Raw genomic sequence first — 26433 nt, forward strand, 5'->3', positions numbered from 1 at the left:
CACCCAGCGGCGCCGGATTTTCCCGGACATGTTCGGCTTTTTGGGATTTCCCGCCGGACGGGGATTTGAGTCCCAAAAAGCCGGACATGTCCGGGAAAATCCGGACGTATGGTAACCCTACTCCACATTAATGGTTTGCTTTGTGTCCCGGAGCAGATCAGCACAGCACGCAATGGCTGTCAGAAAGGGTGCTTTGAAAGGGGAGGGGCACATGTCTCCAGGGCAGTCAAGTTCAAAACAATGAGCAGAGCAGTCACCTGAGGCATTATGGGACAGCTCTGAAGGCCAATTATAGCGCAGAAAGCAATCAAGTGTCTACACTGGCAATAACCCCTGAAGCCTCTGCGCAAATAGCCTTACGACTCTCCTCGAGGTGGTTTCTTTGCAGCGCTGCAACTGAGGAGTTTCTGCGCACAAAGTGGCTTGGCAGTGTGTACATGTCTGCAGTTTGAGCTCAAAAAGCTGCTTTACCACTCAGAAACTTGCCAGTGTAGACAAGCCCCGAGTCAGTTGTTTATGACGGCTTAAGCGACTTCAGATTGTGACCCCAGATATATGTGAGACGATGAGGTAAGGCTGAGGCTTTCTGAAACAAGGGCAGCATGTTGAACTAAATTTGGTAATGGATGGGAAGAAAGTGAAGTTGTTTGACAACCTGGGATGTGATCACACTTTTGTTTGTGCAAGAAACATTCTAAACCTACTGGAGTCCAGGATTTAGGGAAGCCAGGGAGCTTGGAGATGGGGGTGGGGGGAGGAAAGCCACCAAGGTAAGAATTAATAGAAACATGACTGAGGGATTTACCAGAGGAGGAATCAAGGTGTAGTGACATACACAGGCAGTGTAAACCTTTTAATATAAAGTATATTGCGACATAGTACATGACAACACTATATGCAATGTCATGACATATCACATGTCTTTGGGCTGCTTAAAGTCTTGTTTGAGTCTGTCACATTGGAGACAGGACATCAAGTTCTTATTTATCCCAGTGTATGAATTGAACCCATTAATAGAGCATATAAACTATTGTTTGATGCAATGTGTCACGAAAAACAAATCCTTTTAGCCTGGGGGAATCTTTTATAGCTGGCAACGTATCTGAATTTTTGGGTAGGGATTATAGGGTTTAATGAATTTTAACGAGAAGGAATTTAGGAAACAAAACCACATTCTGGCATGAAAGCAGCAGGGGCAATGCTGGCCAAATTACATGGGTCACTCAAGAGTGACTAATTTTTAGCAGGGCTGTAAACATGTCTGCATTTGCCATGGTAAATTTAGTACAGGGACCAATTAGCACAAGGTCAGATTTTTATCTTATGGGCCATCAGCGAGGCCAGCATAATGAGGGGTATGTACTAGGTGCTGGTTCAGAAAGGGGGAAGCTAAGACATGTGGCAGGATTTCTAGAGAGATGCTTAGTTGAGAAAGAGATGGTGGGGAATGGGGTTAAATGTATGTTGGGAGGCCCAAGAGGAGGAAGGAAAGAAGGATTACATGTTAAAGCACAGCCTGTATCCTCCGACTCAGACTGGGTTGGGGGTGTTCAGGTGGGAGTTGAGGATCCTTTGGCACTTTGCAGAAAGAATAGATGATAGCCCCTGTTAGTTCAGACCATCATTCCGTCCTTCAGAGAAACAGGTTTTAATACCAAGGCTGTGTTGTAGTATTGCTTACTGCATTGCATTTGCCTCACGCAGCCACTGTCAGCTAGTGTCTAACTCACTCTTTCATAATGCTTTGGAAAAACTGGTTCAGATTCGTCCAAGGCCCCTGGCATAAACCAGGGACTGTTGAGGTGGAAAGTCTGCCACTGGAAAGTGGCCACAATTCCTCCTTTGGCAGGGGGAGTACAGTGTGTATGGGGGCAGGGCAGTCCGAAAGGTGGACAGCACCAGGAATGAGGGAGAAGAGGTTAGGGCAGTTAGGAGGGTGAGCGAATTCAATACATCCCCTCAGCAGCCTCCTGTGGACACTTAAACATAGTCCCATTTCTGCACACTCACTCACACATATAGCTACTCAATACAGTTCCACACATGCACTGAGATGCTATACACACACATACATCCTCCAAAGCAAACCCCATCCTCCTCCGCATTGCAGTGGCAAAGGTGGAGTTTGAAATTACCGATTTAGTGCCTCAGGGACAGTTTCTTCATTTAGGCTAGGGTACTTTGCAGTCCTGAAGTGGGAGTTGTTCATTGAAACTCCTGTAGAAAATGTCAATTTGGTCCTTGGGCTCCTTGCTATGAACTGCACGAAGAACCGCTGAATTGGATGATTGTTGCTTTTGCTAATGCTACTTTGAGAGAGACTGGGCAGATTAAAAAAAAGGTCAGTGATGGGGAAAAAAAATCTGAAATATAATTATCAGGGAAAAATGCCTCCCAACCCAATGTTACTATCAATCATCCGCTCTTACTCTTTTGCTATAAAAGCGCTGAGTTTATAATGTGTCATATTTTTCCCTTTTTGATGCTCTTTAAACCATATTATTTATAAGCTTCTTAGAGATTTATTTGGCTTTCACTGCCATGGCATCTGGGCCCCATGTAAAAAGTGAGACCAATGCACATCTATGTACTGTACAGTGCTATCGCCTTGAAATAGCAAAAGCAGCCAGCCCCATTGGCACCCATATGTCTTCAGGCCCCCCTCCCCAATTACCTATATCGTCAAGGGAATGTCTCACTAAACAATGTTTTAAGGGCCCTCAAGCCTGAACTCCGACACACTGCAAGAGGCAGAGTTCCACAAGAGGAGACCCGCCACTAAGAATATCTCACTGACCTCCCCCAAAGTTTCTAGCCTACAGATCATCCCAGCAGATCTCAGCACTGTGCAAGATTAAATGGGACCCAAAGACACTGCAGAGTTTCCCTTTCTTTTTACTGAGTCACTAAGGCTGAAGCAGCAGTCCCTGACTCACAGCTGCTAAGCCAGCTGCTGCAGGCTCATCAGTGCTGCTGGCTGTCTCCCTGCTGGTGTCCTAGCCACTCCACCACTGTGGGAAAGAGGCTAAGCACAATGGACAGAAATGTTCCAAGGAGGAATTTAGGAAGACAAGCCAGTGTTTATCATCCTCTAGATTTTCAGTCCATTACACTAACTTGAATGAAAGTTGCATGCTGACTCAGAATTCCTTCCTTCAATCCATGGATGAACAAGGTGCGTGTGCGTCTGTGTGTGTGTGCGTGCACACACAAGCACAGTGTTTCTTAGCCTAAGAGAGGACAAATGGTCTTGTAATTAAGGCACTGGATGGTGACTCAATTGCTGGCTCTGCCACAGATATCTGTGGGCATGGCATACGGACACTGTATTTTAGTTCCCTCTCTGTAAAATGAAGATGATATTTTTCTCTCTACACAGAAAATTCATCAGGGCAGGGACTATCTCTTACTATGTGTTTGTACAGTGCCTTGCACCATGAGGACCTAATCTCTGAGACCTGGAAATCCTACTGACTACTATAATATGCAAGCCCTTTCTCATGGGCTTTTCTTAGTCACACATTATTCTAATACAAATGCTCCTAACAAACAAAAATGCACTTAAACCCAGATTTTTAAAGGTACTTAGGCATTGCTGCACTCAGCGTTGCAACGCCTAACTGATTTCAGAGCCTAAATCTCCCTTTCAGAATCGATTTAGGTGTGTAGGAACTTAAATCCTAGTGACTGTCTACAATTTGCCCCCCTAAGTGCCTAACTTCCTTTTGAAAATTAGATTTAGGCTTCTAAGTTAGTTAGGCATTGCAACCTGAGTCCAGCAATGCCTAAATACCTTTAAAAATCTGGGCCTTAGCTTTATAACAATTCTGCTGTTATCCCTATTGCATAGGTGGGGAATTGAGGCACAGAAAGACTGAAGGCATGTCAAGGCAAAGGGGCCTTAAAGTTGGTGTGATTATAATATACACTCACTTTAAGGTCCTTCTGCTTAGCCACGCATTGTAAGGGGCCGCAGTGTAAATGCAAATCAGGCCCCTTCAGGTCAGACAGGCATAGTGTAGTAGAGTTGGGAACTGAACACAGGTCTTCTGGGTCCTAGTCCAGCACCTTCACCACAAACAATGCTGCCTCCATTTTTCCCTTCCCCATCTCGACATTTCACAGTGAATTCTCGTTATGCAGTCCTTTGATGTTTGTTTTCGTGCTGCTGAGAGTTCCAAGCCCAATATAAGCTCCCTAGTGATTATCCTTCCATTAGTAGTTGATATAGTGGGTGTCTACAACCGCCATGTCCTTTGAGAATATCCTTGGGGCAGAGGAGAGGCCAAAAGGGAGCATGCAATATTAGCAATGGTCATGGTTGACAATGAAGAAACATCTTTTGAGAGGGACAAATTGCAGCATGAAAATAGGTGTCTTGAATGTCGAGAGTTGCAAACCTTTATTTTGGGGGACTAGTAAGTACTTGAAATAAAAACCCTTTCCCTTGTGATGGACTGGAACTGGTTCTATGGCCCCTCAGCATGGAAGAGGGGCAATCTCCTGTTTCAGCAACTGATCATGAGATCGGTCCCTGAAAAGGGATGCGGGTGGAGAGATGTGGGAGGGATGGAGATAAAATGGATGGTATAACCAGTTGTTATGGACTCCAAAACCCATTTGTTGGTTGTTATACTCTCTCACGCAGTTTAAAATTGGGATAGATAGTTTCCAAAATGGGGAAGGAGGCTGGGATGGTGGAGCAGTAAACAGAGGCGTAGTGAGCGCCCTCCGTACCCTCCGACCAGAGGGGGCCCCGCAAGGAAGGGGGCCCCTAAAAGTGGCAAAATAAATACCGCATTCCAGTTTCTGCATTGTAAGGGGCCCCGCCCGGACATATGTTCGGAGGGGGCCACCGTTCGGAGGGGGCCACGTTCTTTGTTGCTACGGCCCTGGCAGTAAATCCCTGTTGAGGGGTGGTTCGACTCTTGACCACCCCATCACAACTGGTTCTTGGATGATGCAGATGTCTGGGATGAGGCAGCTGTGGTAGAAGCTTGCTTCTTTTTTTAACATCCAGGCCTCTTAGTCGGTGACTCAGGTAGCCTACAGAAGGTAGAATAATGGGCTGGGCAAGATCTCTGCACTATCTGAGACCTTCTAAGCTTTCTTTTATTTGGAAGCATATACATTCTGGGGGATTGGAGTGTGGCCCTCGAGTCCTTCAAGGTGTGAAGGAAATCATCCAGACACTGTGAAATCAATTTGTGACTGTCAAAAGGAAGGTCATCAACAGTGCTCTGCACCTCCCTAGGGAAGCCCAACAGCTGTAGGCAAGATGCACATTGCATCACATTGCACTAGAAATGGATCAGGCTGCAGCATCGGCTGCATTTAAGGAGGCCTACAATTATGTTCTTGCAAAAAACTGACCTTCCTGTATGATGACTTTGAATTGCTCATGATGTGCCTTTGGTAAACCTTCAATAAAAGTGATAAATTTGCTATAATTCAGTTAGTCATATTTTGACAGGAATACCTGATGATTCAGTATCCTGAACTGTAATATTGCAGAGGAGTAGCTTCTGTGACCAAAAAGACCAAGATATCTCGGGTCCTCATTATATGGCAAAGCGTTGGTGTTGTGCTGCCTCCCACGTTCATTCACAACCAAGGAATTTGGTGTTGGATGTGTAAATAAAAATTCCAAATCCTTGGATGGGACATAGTACCTCTTGTTGGCATGTTTGCACGCAGAAGGTGCCATGGCAGGAGTTTGCCAAGTCATCTTGGCTGGCTCTAGAAGAGTCTCATTAATTGAAAGAGCCACTCGTGTTGAAGCTGAGCCATGTAAAATGTCCAGGAGTTTATAATGGGAGTCCTGGACTTCCTCAAGAAGAATTTGTAGCATATCTGCAACTCGCTTCATTATGTCCTGGAACTGACAAAAGTCATCCACCCTGGAGGCAGAAGGGTGGGGGGATTACAGCCTCATCAGCCAATGATGGTGAGATATTTGTATAAGGTGTCACCTCCTTGTTAGCACATGCCTCCTGCTTCTCAAAGGTGTCCTCTACTGGCTCTGGTTGGAGAGGAGAGAGTGAAGGCACAGAAGAATGGGATTGTCTATGTTCTCTGCAGGAGGCACTAGGAGCTCTTAGAAACAGTTGACAGTATAGGGCCCATGGGTCCCAGTAAAGCCACTGAGGAGGACCAGAGGGCAAAGGAGGAGGTAGTCACCATTGATCATCCTAGCTGGTCAAAGGCGGAGGATGTCTATCCTTCCTTCTTTCAGTATGCAGGGGCAAGTAGTGTCTCCTCAAATAGACAGGAGACTCTGGAACCAAATGTTGTGAGTCTGAGCCAGAGTTATCCTGCACATGTTCTAAAAGAAGGGATAATTGTTCTCAGTGGATGGTGGAGGTCATAGAAATAGTGTCTCCAGGAAATATGAGTAGTAGGTGACCAGAAGATCTTGGTATCAGTAAGCCGTGGAGACTCCAGTTCAATAGAGATGAAGAGATCTCTTGAGTACCTGAACTCCTGTGGTACCTAAGGAAAGTTGGAGTCGGTACTGAGGTCAGTGCTTGGCTACCTAGCATCAAGGAATGAACATGCCCAGGTACAGATTTAGATGTAGCCATCTGGGTGTCAAAGCAGGTACTGAGGATACTGAAGAGTCTAATGGTGCTTGAGCTCCTGCTAGTGTAGATGTGACCTCGGGATGCAGAGGAGGTCTTCAGTACCTGACTCCTTTTAGTAGAGGCATGAGACGTAAAAGCAACCTTAGACATCTTCATGCCAGAAACACTCAGAGCCTCAACAGCACTACTTTGGGGGCCTCAGGTCTCTTTTAAGGAGATTTAACACTTCTTCTTTTTATTGGTACCCATCAACTTGGAGTTTGGGGCTCTTAGTACCATAGGCACATATGCAGAAGCCTCCCCAGAGGCTTTCAGTGACCAGAATCTCAAAGCGGCAGCTGCCATCTTCTCACTTACAGTCCTCAGTGACCAAGTTTCTAAGGTAACTGGGGTATCAGAAACCTGACTCCATAAAGCTCTTGATGACTTGGATATCGAGGTAGATGGGAGAGTATGTACAAGGGGGTTCTTGGAGACCTGGTTTGATGCCAATTTTAAAGCTTGCTCCATCATGAGGAGCCTGAACTTTATCTCCCCGTTCTTACGAGATCTACTTTTAAATGAAGTGTAGCTCTTACTCTTTGAGGGAATATGGGTATCCCCCAAACACGTCAGACACCGAGAATGTCTGTGTCTAACCAGGACAGATTCCCAGCAGGAAAGACAATGTTTAAAGCCTGGTGATCCCACCTACTCCAAAAACAAAAAGTCCAAAGTGACCCCACAAATGGGGAAAAAACAAAGAAAAAAGGAACTATTTATAACTATAAACTAACTATTTAACACTAAGTAGAAGGAGGCACAGTAGGGGCTCTGTCTCAGGCTGAAGGGAATTGAGCATGAACTGAGGTCAGTTTGTTTATGCAGCCTTATATATCCTCAGTGCAGGGCATGAGGATGTGTAGAGCAGACGTGTGTGCCTAATGAGTACCACAACCAAAAATCTCAAAGGCATGGTGGCACATGCATACCTGAAGTGGAGCATCCCCAGGGACACAACTTGAGGAAGAAATATCTCTGATGCCTAAGAAACGTTTTCCTCCATAGGCCTTTTATTATTTATATGATTATATATTTATTATTGTTTCAGAACATATGTTCTGAAACAAACCTGCAAGGTGTTGAATGGACTCATTTATATACAGGCAAGTGTGCAGAGAGCACAACGGAAGGAGAGGACAATGGAAAGGAGAGAAATCAGGGCTGACTTGGGTAGGGTTGGGGTTTTTTTTGTTGTTGTTATTAAATTAGAAATTCCATCTAGCAGCTCCAGGCCCACAGAGATTGCAGCCAGACCTACAGGGATGTGTTTACAAATGGCTAAAATCTGCAAGGTCAGCTGTATAGTGACATCAATAATTAAAGAACAGCAAGACTTAAAATTTGCATCATTAATTTTGTTTCAAAGTTCAACCTTTTCTCCATGCTCCCCTTTTGCTTTGCCAAGGGCAAATGACCCCTACTTAAAAAGGGAACTCTCAATCACCGTTCATTAGTTAGCTCGAGGAGAAATCTCTTCTTATTTTTAATCCTGTCTGAATGCACATGTAGGACTGGAATATACTCAGCACAGCACACTAGACTGGGCTACTTCAGTTCATACCTTTCACACTATATACATGTTTTTCTATTGGCTCCCTGATCAGAACGGGCCTGGGATCTTTGGAACTAATGTTGATTTCCCACGGCCATGTTTAGGCTTCTTAGAGAGAGCAGGATAGTGATAACCCAGCAGTCCCAAATTTGCTGTAGCTCCAAAAACAAGCCTCTCATAATGATTCCTGCCTGTGTTTTCTGTTATCAGGTTCAGCCAGTGGGGGCTGGGATTTCTCATTCTCACTGCATTAGGGATAAGAAGAAATATAGCTGACCTTTGTTTCAGGGAGAAGAACAGACAACCTATTCCCAGGTTTTCAAAAACACCATAACTAGCTAAACAAGTAGGCATTATAAATGATATTCTAGTAAAGCAGTGTTACTTGTAGAGGGATAATTTTAAGACTGTACATTTTTTAGGGCTGTTAATATTGGTCCAAATAATGGAATAATAAAAAAATATGGTTCAAAACTATTCTCCTCTTGACTCATCACCTTGGATTTGAATTCAGGGATCAGTTTCCCTGGCAACAGCTCATGAGGTCATGCTTACCACTTAAAGTGTCATGAGCGGAACAGGAAGCTGCGGTAATGTGAAGATTTGACATCATCAGTGGCCACAAGAAAAATGGGGAAATGTGTTGGCAAGCAAGTAAGAGATGAAATAACTTTCAAATATACAAGGATATGGTGGTTAAAGCATTTTTTAGATCTTAAAAATTAAACAAGGCTTTTCTTTTACAGTTTAGGCCTCCAAATTCAATGTCCATTTTGACCTTGTTTCAACAAATAGATTTTATAGGAGCCTCTCTAGATGCTGTTATAACCAGGGCTTACATACCTGTTAGGTCATATGGCAGCTTGTGTCTTTGTAATCCAGGGGTCGGCAACCTTTCAGAAGTGGTGTGCCGAGCCTTCATTTATTCATTCTAATTTAAGGTTTCGCGTGCAAGTAATACATTTTAACGGTTTTAGAAGGTCTCTTTCTACAAGTCTATAATATATAACTAAACTATTGTTGTATGTAAAGTAAATAAGGTTTTTAAAATGTTTAAGAAGCTTCATTTAAAATTAAATTAAAATGCAGAGCCCCCCGGACTGGTGGCCAGGACCCGGGCAGTGTGAGTGCCACTGAAAATCAGCTCGCATGCCACCTTTGGCACGCGTACCATAGATTGCCTACCCCTGTTGTAATCCAACATGCCAGATTGCATCTCTGGGATAGCTTAGAACAGCTTATGTATCAAACAAGCACAGTCCTGACAGACAGGTCTCTATTTCCCATTCGGTTCTAGACTTGCTCAATTGGTGGAAGAATACTTCCAAGGTCTGTATAGGAGTTCCTTTCTTTCAAGCTCCTCCGACTGTTATATCAAATGCATCCCTCTTGGGATGGGGAGCTTATCTTGGGCCACTCATCCTGCAGGGCAAATGGTCTCCTCAACAATGTATTCTGTTGTTTTCATCAATGTTCTTTCTAGCTAAGAGCAGTCAGAAGGGCTTGCTCTCACTTCCTTCCACAGATCAGAATCAAATCCATCAAGATCAAGACAGACAATATGGTCTGTATGTTCTACAACAATTGTCAGGGTGGGGCATGCCTTCCTCCGCCCCTCCCCGCCCCCCAGTCTGTACCAAAGCAATAAAACTCTGGACCTGATGCATAGCCAACCAGATAGTCATCTTAGCTTCTGATTTTCCAGGTATTCAGAATGCCATAGCTGACAATCTCAGCAGACACTGCTCCCCAGAGTTATGAGTGGGACTTGGATTCATGACACCTCAACATCAACCTGGGGGTTTCCAGATGTGGACCTTTTTACCAACACAGCATACACAAAGTTCAAGTTTTGTTCGAGAGGGAGACTCACTCCTCAATCACTAGGAGATGGCTTTCTCATATTATGGATGAAGGGCTCCCTCTGTACATATCCACCAACACCATTGCTCTTGAAAATTCTCAACAAGATCAAGCAGGAGAAGACAAAAGTCACTTTGGTTGCACCAACTTGGCCAAGGCAAGTTTGGTATCCTGAGCTGATTCAACTTGCTTCTCATCTACCACTGCGACTTCCAATCAGTTTCCATCTGTCTCAGGATGCCAGTTAAACACTTCACCCCAATCTGGAAATTCTGCAGCTCCAGGCATGGCTCATCAATGGTTCTTTGAGTTAGAGACTTCCTGTTCAACATGAGTGCCACAGGTGTTGTTAAGCCATAGAAAGGAGTCCATACAACATATTTACCTTCAGAAATGGAGGATATACCACTTCTGGTGGTACCTGTTGGCAAATTTTTCCTGACGGCTCTTTTCCACCGTCCTAAACTACATGTTGGAATTTAAAAGATCAGGTCTGACTATGAGTTCTTTCAAGGTTCACTTGATGGCTATAACAGCCTTGCATTCACCAGTAGAAAGCTTTTCATTTATTACTCATCCCATCACATCAAGATTTATCAGAAGGTGTCTGAAGCTTTTTCCACAGAAGGCCAGTGGAATAGAATCCACTCCTCTTGGGTTTCAGTCCAGTACTCTATTCAAGGAGAAAAAGGTTGTATTTTAACTGGCTTCTTTAATGGCAGCTACAAAATCTGTAGGTTCAGTCATGAGCATGCACCCAACATGCATTTGCATGTCCAAAATGGTTGATTGTATGTGCAAATGACAATTTAAGTACACAATTCAACTCATGAGTGTGAAAATACTTATTTTGCATAAGGAAATATTCATTGTGGTGACCTAGAACTTGATGGTTGACACAATATATACCTTTGATTAGAGAATTCAGCATGAAAAAAAAAATCAGGCAGTTTTGGAGGCCAGAGGAATCATTAGTTCTAAATGTTCCTACATACATTTAACTACGGGCTTGTTCACACATGGAGGTGTTCAGAAATAGCTGTGTATAAATAACTATTCCTGAATAACTCCATATGCAGACAAGCCCAATATAACTATCTTTATGCTACTAAGAAGTGTGTTTTCAATCACAGACCTCATTAAAGCTGATGGCCATGTTAGTGACCCTTCAGTCACACTAAATGGGAGAAAGAATTAAGCTCTTCTATGGAGTAAGATAGCTGGAAACAATAGAAGCCACTGCCCAAGGCACTAGTCTGCATGCAAGGCTGGTCATGCAGGCTGAGGGGTTTCCCTGAAGACTGATGGCCAATGCAGGGGCTGTAGCATTGTTTTGATTGCAAGTGTGTCTGTTTGTGTATGAGCAAGAGCATGAGAGGGCAAGAATACACACACAATGAGAAAGCCAAGAGAAAACTAGTGACTCAGCTGTTAGCATGGGCCTGAGAAGAAGAAGAAACAGAGCTCTTTGGGGCATAGGTTTGGATTTTTGAACAAGGAAACTGCCTCCTGTTTGTTCCTACTGGTCCAAGGAAACAGGACTTTGTGCACATTCCTTGTAAATAGACAGGATTGCAGCAAAGAAATACTTGGCTCTATCATCAATTTTTTCTCCTAATGGAAGCATGCTGGCAAGGCCGCAGATGCAGCTGGCCAGAAAAATGCCCGCCCCAATTTTTTTTCCATTGGAATTTGCTGATTGTGCTAATTTGAAGTGCCCTGGATCTGAGGATTTCAGGGCTTCCAGAGTGCATGGCTCAGGCTGCCTTGGAGTGAGGGACCCCAGGGCTTCCTGGGTCTGCAGCCCTGGAGCAACCCACTAGGCATTCTGCCCCAGGGATCCAATCCCTTTCACAGATAATTTCAAAATAGTTATATTTTTAATCAGAATGAAACCAAATTCTGAAATAGAATTACCTTTTTCCTCCCAGCTCCAGCCAGGAATATGGGCTAGTCACTCAGGACAAGAGGCAAAGGTACTAGGCAAATAACTATAAGTACACATTTGTGGTATGGAATAGATTATCCAGCTCTATTGCTTATACACATTATATTCCATATTAGTTACGACAGTGGGTACAGTGTTTACCTTAAGAATATTTTGTCAACAAAAATGGGCCCTTGACATTTGTAACTACCCGTTGGACTCACTTTAATGTTAAATGCTTGCTCTAGATTTATAACCTTTAATTTTCTATGTGGTTCAGGCCACTGTGTTTATACAGTTCATTGTTAGCGAGTTCCTGTTAATTTATGGCAATGTACTTTCAAAAGTATCTTGAAATTGTCTCCTTAATGGAATCTGTAGCTCCTGAAATAAGATCTTGTATGAATTTACTTGCTTTCTAAGAGTCCTGGGGCCTACCTTTTCGTATACACATGGGTTACATCTATGGCACAGGTTATTGGGAGTATTTAATACACTAAAGAATAATATTAAGATCACATGTTAGAATGGTTTGCTGACTGCATTTATTAGCTCAGGGTAAGACCTTAAATTAAATCCACGGGGCTTTTCCATTTCAGGTGTTTCACAGTCCTCACAGAGTATATCCTTCCAGGACATTATATTTATGTTGTTATATAGAGGGCTAGAACTCAGAGGGATTCAGTCACTTAGAGAACAAAATCTGTAAGCTATTACTGCTATAGCTAATACGTTAAGGCAGGGATCGGCAACCTTTGGCACGCGGCCCGTGAGGGAAATCCACTGGTGGGCCGGAGCAGTTTGTTTACCTGCAGCGTCCGCAGTTTTGGCTGATCCACTGGCTGTGGTTTGCCATTCCAGGCCAACAGGGGCTGCGGGAAGCAACAGCCAGCACATCCCTCAGCCCGCGCCACTTCCTGCAGCCCCCATTGGCCTGGAACGCTGAACCACGGCCAGTGGGAGCTGTGATTGGCCAAACCTGCTGACGTTGCAGGCAAACAAACCATCCCAGCCTGCCAGCAGATTTCCCTGACAGGCCACATGCCAAAGGTTGCCAATCCCTGCTTTAGGGCGTCTAATATTCAGTTGAATATCTGAGCATATAGAGGGATAGAAGAGGAAAGGAGATCAGAGAGTTGAGGTGAAGAAGAGAAGTCATGAGAGAAGACAGAAGAGACTTGGTAGCAGAGAAAAGAAGAAAATAGGAGACTGAGAGAGGGGAATGTGAAAAGGGGGGAGAATAAAGTGTTGAAAACAGGCAACAGTCAAGGAGGAGCTAAATAATTAACATATATGTGCTATATTCAGAAAAAATTCTTTATGATCCATGGGTTCTTCTTGTTTGCCTATAGATTAAAGGAATTCTGTAGGTTTGATTTTTCCACTGCCATGCAGCTTGTGTAGTCATTTACCTTTGTGCAAAGTGATTGTAAAATGTATATAAAATGCTACTATTCTGATCTGGTTGCTTTGCTCTGACTTTGCACAGCTGTAAGTGACCACAGATGGAACAGAGTAATGTTTTTATCTCTTTCACTTAAAATAATTCATTTATGCTTGCAGCTTTGAAAACCCTGTTGGTCTTGAGCTTTACATGCTGCATCTGAATTGCTTGTTCCACCCCTGGTGCACTAACTTCTCATTTTCCTTTTTATCCTAGAGAAGAGAGTCAAGACACAGCTGTGGTGATTTTGTCATGTTGATTCCAAGATGTTTTAGTATCGGTCTGTATGGGCATTGGGAGTTTGTGTGTGTATGTGTTTGGAGAGCATGGGGCAGGGGAAGAGTGGGAGGTAATACATTTTTATAGGAAAGCAAATATTTCTTGACTTCAAAGCAGAGGGAAAATAATCAATCAATCACGCAGAAACCATTGGCTATGCTATTTTATTACTTTAAAATAGCTAGCTGTATTGAAATGAAAATAGTAATGCAGAAAGGTTTTATTGGGGGCTACAATGTTTGTTCAGAGGTATTGCAAATGACAATAACTGAGGGGATATATGCAAGATGTGGATGGTTTGGGGGGATATTCTTTTATCATAATCTGGGGTCAGATCCTTAACACTTCCAACTGCAAAGCAAGAGACAAATACAATCAGATGGTGTTTCCCTTGGCCTATTTGCATATAACCCATACTTGGCACATGCCAAGGGAGAGAAGGGACGGTGGTGGAGCATCCTGTGGTTCAGCAACCATCAGGCAGTTTAATGGCCCAATGGGGCTGTTAATGGTGGTATGTGTTAGAATAGTCCTGAAGCTGCTCTAATTTGTGAAGGGGCTGAATGGTAATTGGGAATGGAGGGTGGCTCACAAGCAGACTTGTGGATCTGCAGCATACAGTCCGGGTGCCTCCATCTGCACTGTAGGGGGGGATAACCTCCTCCCCCTCCCCACTTTTTGGATGTTGGTGATAGTCCATGGAATTCATCCTACAAGCAAGGATGTGTTTAAGGCCCTCAGCTGCATACAGTGTTTGATTTATACTTCAGTTGTCTAAATGTTACCTCTTCCTGATCCATCTGATCCTGGTGACAGCTATAGGGCATATGCTGAGTGGCTGGCTCTGGCCAGAAGTCGTGTACTTGTAGCTGGTCTGAACAGGGCTGGTGGAACTGTTACTTCTCCCCTCTCATTCTTGGGCTGCTTGCTATGATATTTCCACTTTTTCCATACACACAATAGCGCTTTCCATCCAATGCTCTGCGAGCACATAATACATATGAATTAAGTTAAACCTCACAGCATCTTGTAAAGTAAAAAATATTAGAGCCAGGTGAGCAGTTCACAGTGACCAATGTATTTGTGTACAATTCACTAGCAGAAAAAAATAATCCATCTAACGATTTGTGATTCTCTCCAGTTTATTTGTCATTCAGCATGAAATGGGAAGGTAATTGGATTAAGTAGGATGGGCTAGAACAGACTTTTTGTAGGATGGCACAGTTTCCGATGAGGTACTGGCACCAGGTTTGAGGAGAAGGAAGTTGCTATGGTCCGATTCTGTGAACTGTTGCGCGTCTGTTGTTGAATGTCCTCAAATTCCACTGAAGTCAATGGCAGTTGTGGGGGCTCAGCATCATTCAGGAGCCTCTCAGCACCATGCACTATTGGGCCTGATGTGAGCTTCTCCAGAGATTGAATGGATTAAAAAAAAATGTTAGTTTTCACTTTTCAGAAATGGGACTGATGTGAGATTAAAGAGACACAGTGTGAAGCTAACAGGAAATGAGGGGAGAAGTGGCAGAATATTACAAAGGAGAGACACTTAACTGAGGGCTGATAATGGACCAGGAAATACAAAGATGGAAATGATCCTGGGGATGGATAAACAAGACAAGGTGTTTGGTGAACTCTCCCAGGAGAGCTTCCAAAGCACATGCAGACAATGGGACTGTTTAAACAGAGATCCCCAGAGTAGTATATTTTGGGGAAGTAGTGATATTAATAATCAAACAACAAAAATATCCTGCTCCCACTGAAAACAAATATAAACCAAACCAGGACAACAAAAACAACTGACATTGTTGCCATTTTGCACAAGTGGTATTTTGCAATCTCCAACCAAAGATAGTGTTTTGCTGATGATCTATCCACCACATTGTACTCTTTGGGGAAAAAAATGAGACACACATTGGATTTGCTGGTGGGCTCTTGACTGGCACAAATCAGTGGAACTTATGTGCCTTATGTGTTTCTCTTGCCAAGAAGAGAAATCTGTCTAAATCTGTATAATGAGGGTTTTATAGAAGGAAACCTGAAAAGGAGTTAGAGTAGATAGCATGATCTAGCAATTAGAGTAGAGTCATGATGGTCAGGTTTCCTACTCTGTATTTTGGGGAAGTTGACTGAAGAAGGTATTCTGGAATAGCTCCCCATATGGACTCTATTCTACAATAAAAGTTACTCCGAATTCACATTCTGGAATAATCACTCTACTTTGGAAGTACAATAATTTTTCTGGAACAAAAGTGACTTTTATTCCAGAATAGAGTGTCCACATGAGGAAATATTCCACACTATCATGTTTCAGAATACTTTATTCCAAAATAGCTATTCCAGTCCATTTCTCTTTGTAGATAAGCCCTGATTGACACTGTGCCACTTTGGTCACTAAAATTCTCTGCGCCTCAATTTCCTCTTCCAAAAAATACTAATTGTACCCACATTTGTAAAATGCTTTGAGATCCTCACATAAAACATGTTAGTATATGTGCAAAATATACCATTAATAATGATAATAAAGCACTGAGACAATCAGCAACCCAATGTCTGTCTCATTTTTCCACCAGATACAATGTGGTAGGTAGATCAACATCAGCTAAAAAGATTCCTGAATAGAGAACTGTAGTTTTTTAACGTGTCATCTGTCCATCAGAGTAGCTGATGGAATGAAAAACTCAATGATTTCTTAATCCTCTGGCTGCTGAGGTCTGAGTAGCCATTAAGGATTCCCAGAAACTTCCTTCTCCTCTCATTTCACTGAAACAAAGCATTCAGAAATGAGTCTACTAGAGAAATGTTTTGGTAACACTCTGTAGATACTGTTGCAAATTATTTAAATAATGAAATAGCCTCAGGCCATTTGCCAAAGTGAATAAAATGAAAGGAAATGCTACCTCTTCAGAATGAATGCTTCTTTTGCTATAGAGTTCAGAGAAGTGTTTGTAAGAGATTATTCTGCTTGAGAATCAGGCCCAGAGCCAGTGGGTTTTTAAAAACTATGTTCTTTAGCTCCAGTGAATGGATTTTAATGGTTGTGTTTTAATTCTGGAAGGCAGCTGTTTCTCCTAAAACAAATGTGTCAGGTTTGGAAAACTCAGTTTGTCTCCAAACCTCATTCTTTCTGGCTTTGCAATCAGACCATTCTGAAATGTACAAGGAAACCAGGCCCCTGATCTTCAGTGCTATGGTAAGGTAGGGGTGGGTCACTTGAGTCTATACATACATGGAGAATGGTTCTTTACCCTGTAATCACTGCTTACCCTGAACATAGGACATGGTATACAGATTCAAGTTACATGCAGTATAGATCTATAGGAGATTAGAACTATGGTGGACATTTTATAGAATCATAGACATGAAGGACTGAAAGGGACTGTCAGATCATCTAATCCAGACAGGACTAAGTATTATTTAGACCACCCCTGGCCGGTGTTGGTCTAACCTTCTTCTTAAAAACCTCCCATGACAGAGATTCTACACCCTTACTAGGTAATGTGTTCCTGTGCTTAATTACCCTTCCCCCCCCCAATGTCTAATCTAAATCTCTCATGTTGCAATTTAAACCAATTTTTTTCTTGTCCTGTCCTCATTGGTTAAGGGGAACAATGTATCACCCTCCTCTTTACGACAACCTTTTACATACTTGAAGACTTATCTTGTCCCTCCTCAGTCTTCTCTTCTCCCAAACTAAACAAACCCAATTTTTTCAATTGCCCCTCACAGGTCATGTTTTCTAGACTTTTAATCATTTTTTGTTGCTCTCATCTGGACTTTCTCCAATTTGTCCACATCTTTCCTGAAGCCTGGTGCCCAGAACTGGAGACAATAGTCCATCTGAGACCGTCTCATTGCTGGGGAGGGTGGAAGAATTACTTCTTGCTTACAACACTCCTGCTAATACTTCCCAGAATGATGTTCACTTTTTTTTTTTTTTGCAACAGTGTTACATTATTGACTGATATTTAGACTATAATGCCCAAATCCTTTTCTGCAGTACTCCTTCTGAGGCAGTCATTTCCCATTTTGTATTTGTACAATTTATTATTCCTTCCTAAGTGGAGTACTTTGAGTTTGTCCTTATTGAATTTCATCCTATTTATTTCAGACCATTTCTCCAGTTTGTTGAGATCATTCTGAATTCTAATCCTGTCTTTCAAAGCATGTGCAACTCCTCCCAGCTTGGTATTGTCTTCAGACTGTATAAGTGTACTCTCTATGACATTATCCAAATATATTCATAATTAATGGGGCTCACTTAGTAACCCCAAGAAAAAAAAATGGAACTATTAATTTTCATTTCTGCCTTTGCTTGTGTCTTGAAATGCTGCCCCATGGCAGCTCACTCTTTTCAGGGGAAAATATGGATGAAGGGATAGATGGGCGACCATGTCTGAGCTGTGCACAGGTCAGGCTAAGAGGTCTTAACTGGCTATATTGATGAGATTTGTGTTTATATCAAAATGCTCTGAGCTCTCAGCTCATACAGATATCTTCTCCCTCTCCTCCCCAGATTAATCTCTAAAGAATGTGATTTAGAAGATATATTCTGAAGACACTTTGCAGCATTTTCACCCATTGTGTAGCGCCACTGAAATTAAGGGTTGAATATGGTCCAGTTTCTAAGATCATTCTTTTGGTTCTGTTAGGGTTAACTATGACTATATCTGACACGGTGCTGAATGTCACGCTGGCTAGAGTGGCTCACGACTGACACCATATCTCAGGGCAGACTGTCAAAAACAGGGCAGACACCCCAAACTGCTGGTACGTTCTATAATTAGATTTCGCCACGCCAATAACAAATGTGATTCCTGGATTACTATAACAGTCTTACCATGGCATCAAAGACATTCCCCTTAGACTCTCCAGTCTATTTTGCCACCCAGACAAACTGGATTAAGTGAAAAATGGTCACTTACACCAAAAATTACACCACATTCAGGTTGCTTCCAGTCCTATGAGACTAGTCATTTACCCAAGATCAACTGGTACCGTAGATCTTACACCAAAGACAACACCTGTAGCCAATCCTGTGATGAACTAGCTAAAGGTTTATTAACTAGGAAAAAGGAATAAGAGTTATTTACAGGTTAAAGCAAGCAAAGATATACACTTAAATGAGTTACCATCTAAATTCTAAGAGTGACGGAGTTGTAGTGATCTGTCAATTCAAAGTGTCTTTCAGGGCAGACACAGGAGGCAGCCCCTGGGATCTCTGGCTTCAGTTTACAGACTCGAGCCCTTCAGAGCTCAAACAGCCAAAAAGATGCAGTTTCTCCTTGTCAGGGATTTTATTCTCTTCCCCCAGACTTCATGATGATGGGATGAGTTCACATGCACATCTCCCTTTCATGGATGAAGGGAGAGCAATCAACAAAATATTTTGCCCTCTGATGCTCCACAATGGTTTGTCTGGTTTCAGAGTGGTAGCCGTGTTAGTCTGTTACTCACACCTTCTTGTCTACTATTTGAAATGGGCCATCCTGATTACACTGCTTCTGAAATAAATGTAGTCAAACTTTACTAATTCTGGGTCACTGAGAACGAAAATGATGCTTAAAATTGTTGATTGGCTCTAGTTTTCAAGATATGCTATTGGGTCAGTATATACGACCCTTGACTTGGGAATGGCGGAGGATAAGTGAGTTATAAAGGGAAGGGATCTCAATTTAAACCAAAAATGACTAAAATACATCTTTGACTGGATCTATGAATAAATCTATGACTGGGTTTGGACAGTACTTGCTTTTTAGGCAAAACAATGAATGATGCAATCTGAAGCTGGTATTGCGTCATACATGATATGAATTGCATCATGTTATTCCTAGAAGTCATGGATGATGCAATCATAACGAAGCTTACATCACTCTGCTGAACAAATTGCCCTATATCAGCTCTAGAAATCATACAGTGTCGTGCTCTCTTATTTGTCAGTGTTTGATTTTGCAAAGGGACACATTTCTGTTTAGCCAAAGTGAGCAGAGATGCCTCGTACTTGTGTGAACAGTGCAGATAACTTCTGCTATGTTTGTGGTGAAGTGACTTTTGCATCACAAAAGCGCAGTATAACCACTATGGTTAAGAAAGCCTTTCACCTTTATTTTGGCTGCAAAATTGGAGATCAGGACAAGAGGTGGGCCCCACACATATGCTGCAACACTTGTGCAACAAATCTTCGCCAGTGGTTGAACAGGAAAAGGAAATCTATGCCTTTTGCAGTACCAATGATTTGGAGAGAGCCAACAGATCATACCAGCAATTGTTACTTCTGCATGGTGCCTCCAGTTGGGAAAGGTATGTCAAAGAAGAAAAAGTGGACTGTGCATTATCCAAACATTCCATCAGCTATACGCCCAGTACCCCACGGAGAAGGACTGCCGGTTCCTGATGCACCAGAATCATTCTCACTTGAGTCAGACGAGGAAGAGGAAGAAACTTCTGGTCCTGAACCATCAATGTCACAGGACCCACATTTTCTCCCATCCTCCTCCTCTGAACCACACCTCATAACACAAGGTGAACTGAATGACCTTGTCAGGGATTTGGAACTACTCAAGAGTAAGGCAGAGCTGTTGGGCTCCAGACTACAGCAGTGGAATCTCCTGGCAGGTGATGTTAGGGTTTCCATATTCCGGGACTGTCAAAAGGATCTTGTCCCATTCTTCTTCATGGAAGGTGATCTTATAGCCTGCAACAACATCGATGGTGTGTGATGGCAGCCCTCAACATCGTTCACGATCCAGATGAGTGGAGACTGTTCATTGATTCATCGAAGACGAGTCTTAAAGCTGTTTTACTGCATAATGGCAATGTTTTGCCATCAATTCCAGTTGGTCATGCAGTCCATATGAAGGAAACCTATGACAACATGAAACAACTTTTGGGGTGCATAAACTATGACCAACATCAGTGGCAGCTTTGTGGTGATTTGAAGGTTGTTGCTCTCTTGCTTGGTCTGCAGACTGGATACACAAAGTACTGCTGTTTTCTCTGCGAATGGGATAGTCGTGCAAGAGATTCCCACTACATCAAGAAAGATTGGCCACTCTGACAGTCATTGGAGCCTGGGAGGAAAAGTGTTTAGCATCCACCACTTGTTGAATCAAGGAAGATTTTGTTACCACCCTTACACATCAAGCTGGGTCTGATGAAGAACTTTGTCAAGGCCATTGACAAAACACAAGCAGCTTTCAAGTACCTCCGTGGAAAATTTCCAAGGTTAAGGGAAGCTAAGATAAAGGAAGGTGTCTTTGTTGGTCCTCAGATTCGTGAACTTCTTCGAGATGATGCATTTGACCATGCACTGCATGGCAAGGAAAAGACAGCATGGAAAGCTTTCCAGTTAGGCTTGGTCTACGCTAACCCCCCAAATCGAACTAAGGTACGCAACTTCAGCTACGTGAATAACGTAGCTGAAGTTCGAAGTACCTTAGTTCGATCTTACCTCGGTCCACACGCGGCAGGCAGGCTCCCCCGTCGACTCCGCGGTACTCCTCTTGTCTAGCTGGAGTACTGCAGTCGACGGCGAGCACTTCCTGGTTCGACTTATCGCGTCCAGACAAGATGCGATAAATCGAACCCAGAAGTTCGATCGCTCGCCGCCGAACTACCGGGTAAGTGTAGACATACCCTTAGTGGCAATAAATTTTCTCGGAAACAACAAGGCAGACAACTACAGGTTGTTGGTGGAAAACCTCCTCAAGGCATACAAAAGCCTTGGTTGCAACATGTCACTAAAGATACATTGTTTGCACTCTCATCTAGATTTTTTTCCACCGAACTGCGGAGCAGTGAGCGACGAGCATGGCGAGCGATTTCACCAGGACATTGCAACAATGGAGAAACGCTATCAGGGCAAATGGAGCCCGTCAGTGTTTGCAGACTATTGCTGGACAGTGACAAGAGATGCTCCATTTAATGAATACAAGAGACAAGCCAAGAAGCACCGAGTACATAATAGTTTTTTGCCTTTTGTTTCATAATAAATTTTATTTATATAACCCTTTTGCTGATTTTTAAAGTGTTACATAAACAGGACAGGTGACATATTATCATGTAAAGCAACCATAAACACATGAAAATACCTAGGTTTACAATTTATGATTAAAACTCTACTATCTACACAATATACATAGACATAAAATGTAAAAACTTAAATATCTTAGAAACAGTAGCCAATCAGTTGTTTTAATTGTCATATTTGAATTCAGCACATCAAAATACATAATAAATAGCACATTTTATCTCTGAAGCAGACAACTTCTCAAAAATTGTAGACCAGTGTTATCACTACAAAAGTTTTTTTCTTCTTCTGCTGATAATAGCCCACCTTAATTGATTAGTCTCGTTAGAGTTGGTATGGCAACACTCATTTTTTCATGTTCTCTGGGTATATATATCTTCCTACTGTATTTTCCACTGCATGCATCCGATGAAGTGGGTTTTAGCCCACGAAAGCTTATGCCCAAATAAATGTGTTAGTCTCTACGGTGCCACAAGTACTCTTCTTTCTTTTTAATGGTTTATCTATGAGCCTTCTTTGGTTGGGCAGGAGACAACATCTTGTGTGGCAAATTAGTGTTTCACACTTGTTAATGTTCCTCTCCTGACTCTGGGGATTACAGTGACAGAGCAAACACTTAAATATTACCTTATAACAGGGGATATTGTAAGTGTGATTAATACGTGCAGCAACATATAAGCATCTGAGTCTAAACACTAAATACAAGACTAATAACTATTTTGAGCAAAACTAACATAGAGGTGACTTGGTCTGGTCTCCAGCTATGAGGCTGTCAATTCTTAGCTAATGCCTGCAGCCTGGGCAAGAACTGGCATCTGGCCTGCCACATCACACCAAACATGCTTTTACCTTACCTACACTGATCACAAAATTGTGATCAGTCATGTCAGCTAACATTACTCTTTACAGTTGCATTCCAACAAGATAAGATTTTGTCATAAAGACAAGTAGATTCAAAATTCAGCCCTGTGTAAACTGAGCAGAAGCTGTTTGTGAGGGGCAGCTCTTGACGTTTGATCCTTGTCTGAGGCCAAACTGGTGGGTTATTTGCTCAAATTTTGGGTCACCAGAATAAATAGATGATGCTGACTAGCACACAACCATTACAACATTCTGTCTCCAAGATTCTTAGCCTGAAAAAAAAGAGATCACAAACTCCTCTTCCAAGGTTTTCCTTCATAACTAGAGATGGATATGAATCAAAACCACAAATCCAAATACTTCTGAGCATTGAGGAAATTCAGATCCAGGACTGTACTTAGTGGCTTGGCCCCATTTCTGCCCACCCCTTCATGACATTACTTGGGCTGTCTTTAATTTCCTCAGTTGAAATTTCTTTTCTTAAAGTCTTTTCCCTGTATGCCTGTAGAATCTTCCCAACAATAGCAGAGCAGCAGAAGGGAGCCAAGTAAAAGAAACAGGCTCATGCAGTTCAAGTCCAAAGAAATTTTCAATCACACTTTAAAATTAAGTGACTCAAATCAAGATTTAATTTACATGTAAGATTTAATATCGCACTCATTGCATATTAATTAAATAGCAATGGATCATTTACCAGCCTGTTTAATGAGGTGTAACAACTACTGCATATAAAATATACAGACACTATTATAACATCATCCTTAAACCTCAGTAAATCTGTTTGAATAATTATTAGTATTTCAGCAATATATAGTCACTAGTGCAATTCCACATTGATTTAAAATGCAGCTATTATAGGTCAGTAACTGGTACATTCCAACAAGTCTGTGCTCTCTTTTGTGCAGGTGCATTACTATTGATACTAATGAGAGGGATACATTTATATCAAGGGAAGGATAATCTCCCCATACAACCCCCCCTCCCTCTCCACACCTACACACCAGTGATTATTACTGGAACCAGGAAGAAGAGCATTATTTATTGAATCACCAAAACAGCTTACATTTACTGAATCACTAAACCATTCCCCTTGAGCCCTGTGCCCACTAACACCACATTGGGCACTGGTTCTGTCCTGATTCAGAAATGAAAATATTACCTACAGAATGAGCAGCATCGGTGCCTGCAGCATTTTGAGTTTCCGCCACTGCCATCTTGTAATTTACAGGCTTTGTATGTAGATAGGTGAATGAAAAATGTTGTCTGCTAGTGGCTGGCTCACAAAATACGTAAGGGACCCACTGCAATTACCAATCAAGCAAGTTCTTCTTCAACTTAAAGAGCAAAGGGCCTTGTTTTGGAGCTGAAGAACAGGGTTCTAGTGATTGGGTCTGTTGTCTTCAGCACAAAGATTATTTTTTATAGTTTCCTATTCAAGTTCTGACCCAATGCCTGTTTAGCATTTGAGATCTGACAAGATCACAAGCAGAGGTGGCATAGTTACTTCTGCACATCATTCTTGAATCACTGAAAACTGCCCCAGGATCAAATGATAAAACCGTCAAATTTAAAATGTCTGCAGTGTCTAAAACTTTCCTAGGAACATGGTAGCAATTTTTAACTTCTTAGGATTCCATCTCCAAAGACTGGTTAACCAGAGTGATTTTGATGAACACTGATCTGCACATGATTATGGGCAAACTCTTAGCAATAAATTTGTGTTTCTCCAATATATATATCATCTCACACTGGTGGGGTCTTGGTTTCAGGGTTACTTGTGCAAATATGTAGGAAACTATCTTACATTGCTGCTTTTCAGCTGGCACCAATAAATGAATTGCTGATATCCCCCTGCTACTGTTTTTTTTTTTATTATTCCATTCAGTGAGGTCTGGGCAGACAACTGACATACAGAGCCTGACATCGTGACTGATAGTTATTTCCCATTTCATCAAGACAAGAGACTGTCGTGTGGCTATGCTGTAAATGTCCTTTGTAAGTGCATGCCTGTCAAATAGAGATTGGATTTAGAAAATCCATCCTTCATCATATGTAGGATAGCAAGTGTGAAAAATCAGGACACTTTTTGTGTGTGTGCGTGGAGTGGGGGTACAGTTGCATGTATAAAACAAAGCCCCTAATATCAGGATGGTCTCGAAAATATCAGGACAACTGGTAAACACATGTCCCCAGCTTGAATGTGGAGTCTATCACTGATACACCACTTTAAAATAACTACTGTCACTGTTAGAAGATTGCTTTATGGAAGGCACTACTCAGGATCAACATATTACTGTTTTTACTATGGACAAGGAAATCCTCATGGAGTTCAAGATTTTCCAAACCTCTTGAACTATTTTGGGGGGCTTACATGGCTCATAAAATCAAGTTGACTTTGTTTAACAATTAGAGCTCCCCTTCTGTGCTTGCTCCACAGAGTACAGGAGCTGTTACAACACTACCTAGGAAGCCTTGCTTCTTTAGTTCAAGCTGTAGCAGCTCAAGCTTTTAGTTCTAGAGGTCCCCGTTCAGTTGCCAGCAGGTCAACCATGATGTTACATAAGTGGCTTATATCTTCTGTGTGCATTGGGTAAAAAGGAAAACTATAGTGTGCATTAACCAGTGAGTTACATGCTACCCCTTGCATCTGAGGCCCACATTGATTTAAATCCTTAATGAAAACCCCACTTACGTGACAGGCAATATATTGAGGAACTCCAGAGCTAAAAGCATGAGCTGCTACAGTGTGAGCTAAAGCTCTCTGGCCGGGCCTGTAATAGACTCGTCTCTGCTCTGGCATGGAACCTGTAACACACTCTGACCAGTGGGTTACATTTGTAAACTTTTTTTCCCTGTAATTGAAACTCATTTTCTTCAAGGGCTTTAAAAAAATAAAAAAAAATTCTAGCAAAATGAACCTCCATGCTAATATATGTAACACAGAGGCTGAAGCCATCATCCTGTCTCCCTCTCTAGTGACTTTCCCAGTGATTACAACAGCTTGTGATTTGGAGACTTCTTTTAGCCCCCAGGGGTAGGGGCTTGTGCTTTTGGTGTTGACGAACTAGGTTTGATCCCAGCTGACCATGGTGGTATATGTCAGTATTAAAGCACAATATATTTTAGGTACAGAGGGATTTCCCTCCTACTGCGAGGCTGACATAGCCTTCATCAGTTTATCCGTTGGAATATTTTTTCTCTCCCCTCTCAGTTCCCCTTTTTCACCGTTTCTCCTTAGTCAGATATGGACCTAACAATTTGTGAGTCTTGACTTCACAGTGTTCAAGTAGATGAAAGGGAGCTTGGGTGGCTTCATTCTTTTCTTCTTTCTTCCTTTAGCGATAGTCTCATGGTTGAGTACTCAGGACTCAGTAAATCAAAGTTCAGATCCATATATTTCCTGTGTGACCTTGGACGCTCTGGGCCTCTGTTCTCCACTTGTAAAATGAGAACAGTTACCCTGCCTTTCTCCCATCCTTTGTCTATCTGGCTTGCATAGAGATCTTCTAAGGATTGAAGTCAATGGAAATTAGGAGCCTAAATACCTCCTCCAAAGAGCTTTGGCCCAGATCCTCAAAGGTATTTCCTCTTAGTATGTGTTTATACAGAGCCTACCAAAATGGGACCCTGGCCTTACATGGGGACTGTGGACTGTTCCCATGTAAGGAATAATAATATTTTTCACTGAAAACCTTTCTCAGAAAGTTGAAGTGGGAATAGAATTTCAGGCCCAAAGACACACTCATATGGAGTTCTGTAAGGATATATATCACCTCATTTATTTATCTTATGTATGATGTTGCACCATAATAACATAAAAGTTGATTCACCTCTAGTTTAGAGCACAAATGGCTT

This window comes from Terrapene carolina, unplaced genomic scaffold (assembly GCF_002925995.2).
Source record: "Terrapene carolina triunguis isolate 2854851 unplaced genomic scaffold, T_m_triunguis-2.0 Scaffold96, whole genome shotgun sequence".
NCBI classification, from domain to species: Eukaryota; Metazoa; Chordata; order Testudines; family Emydidae; genus Terrapene; species Terrapene triunguis.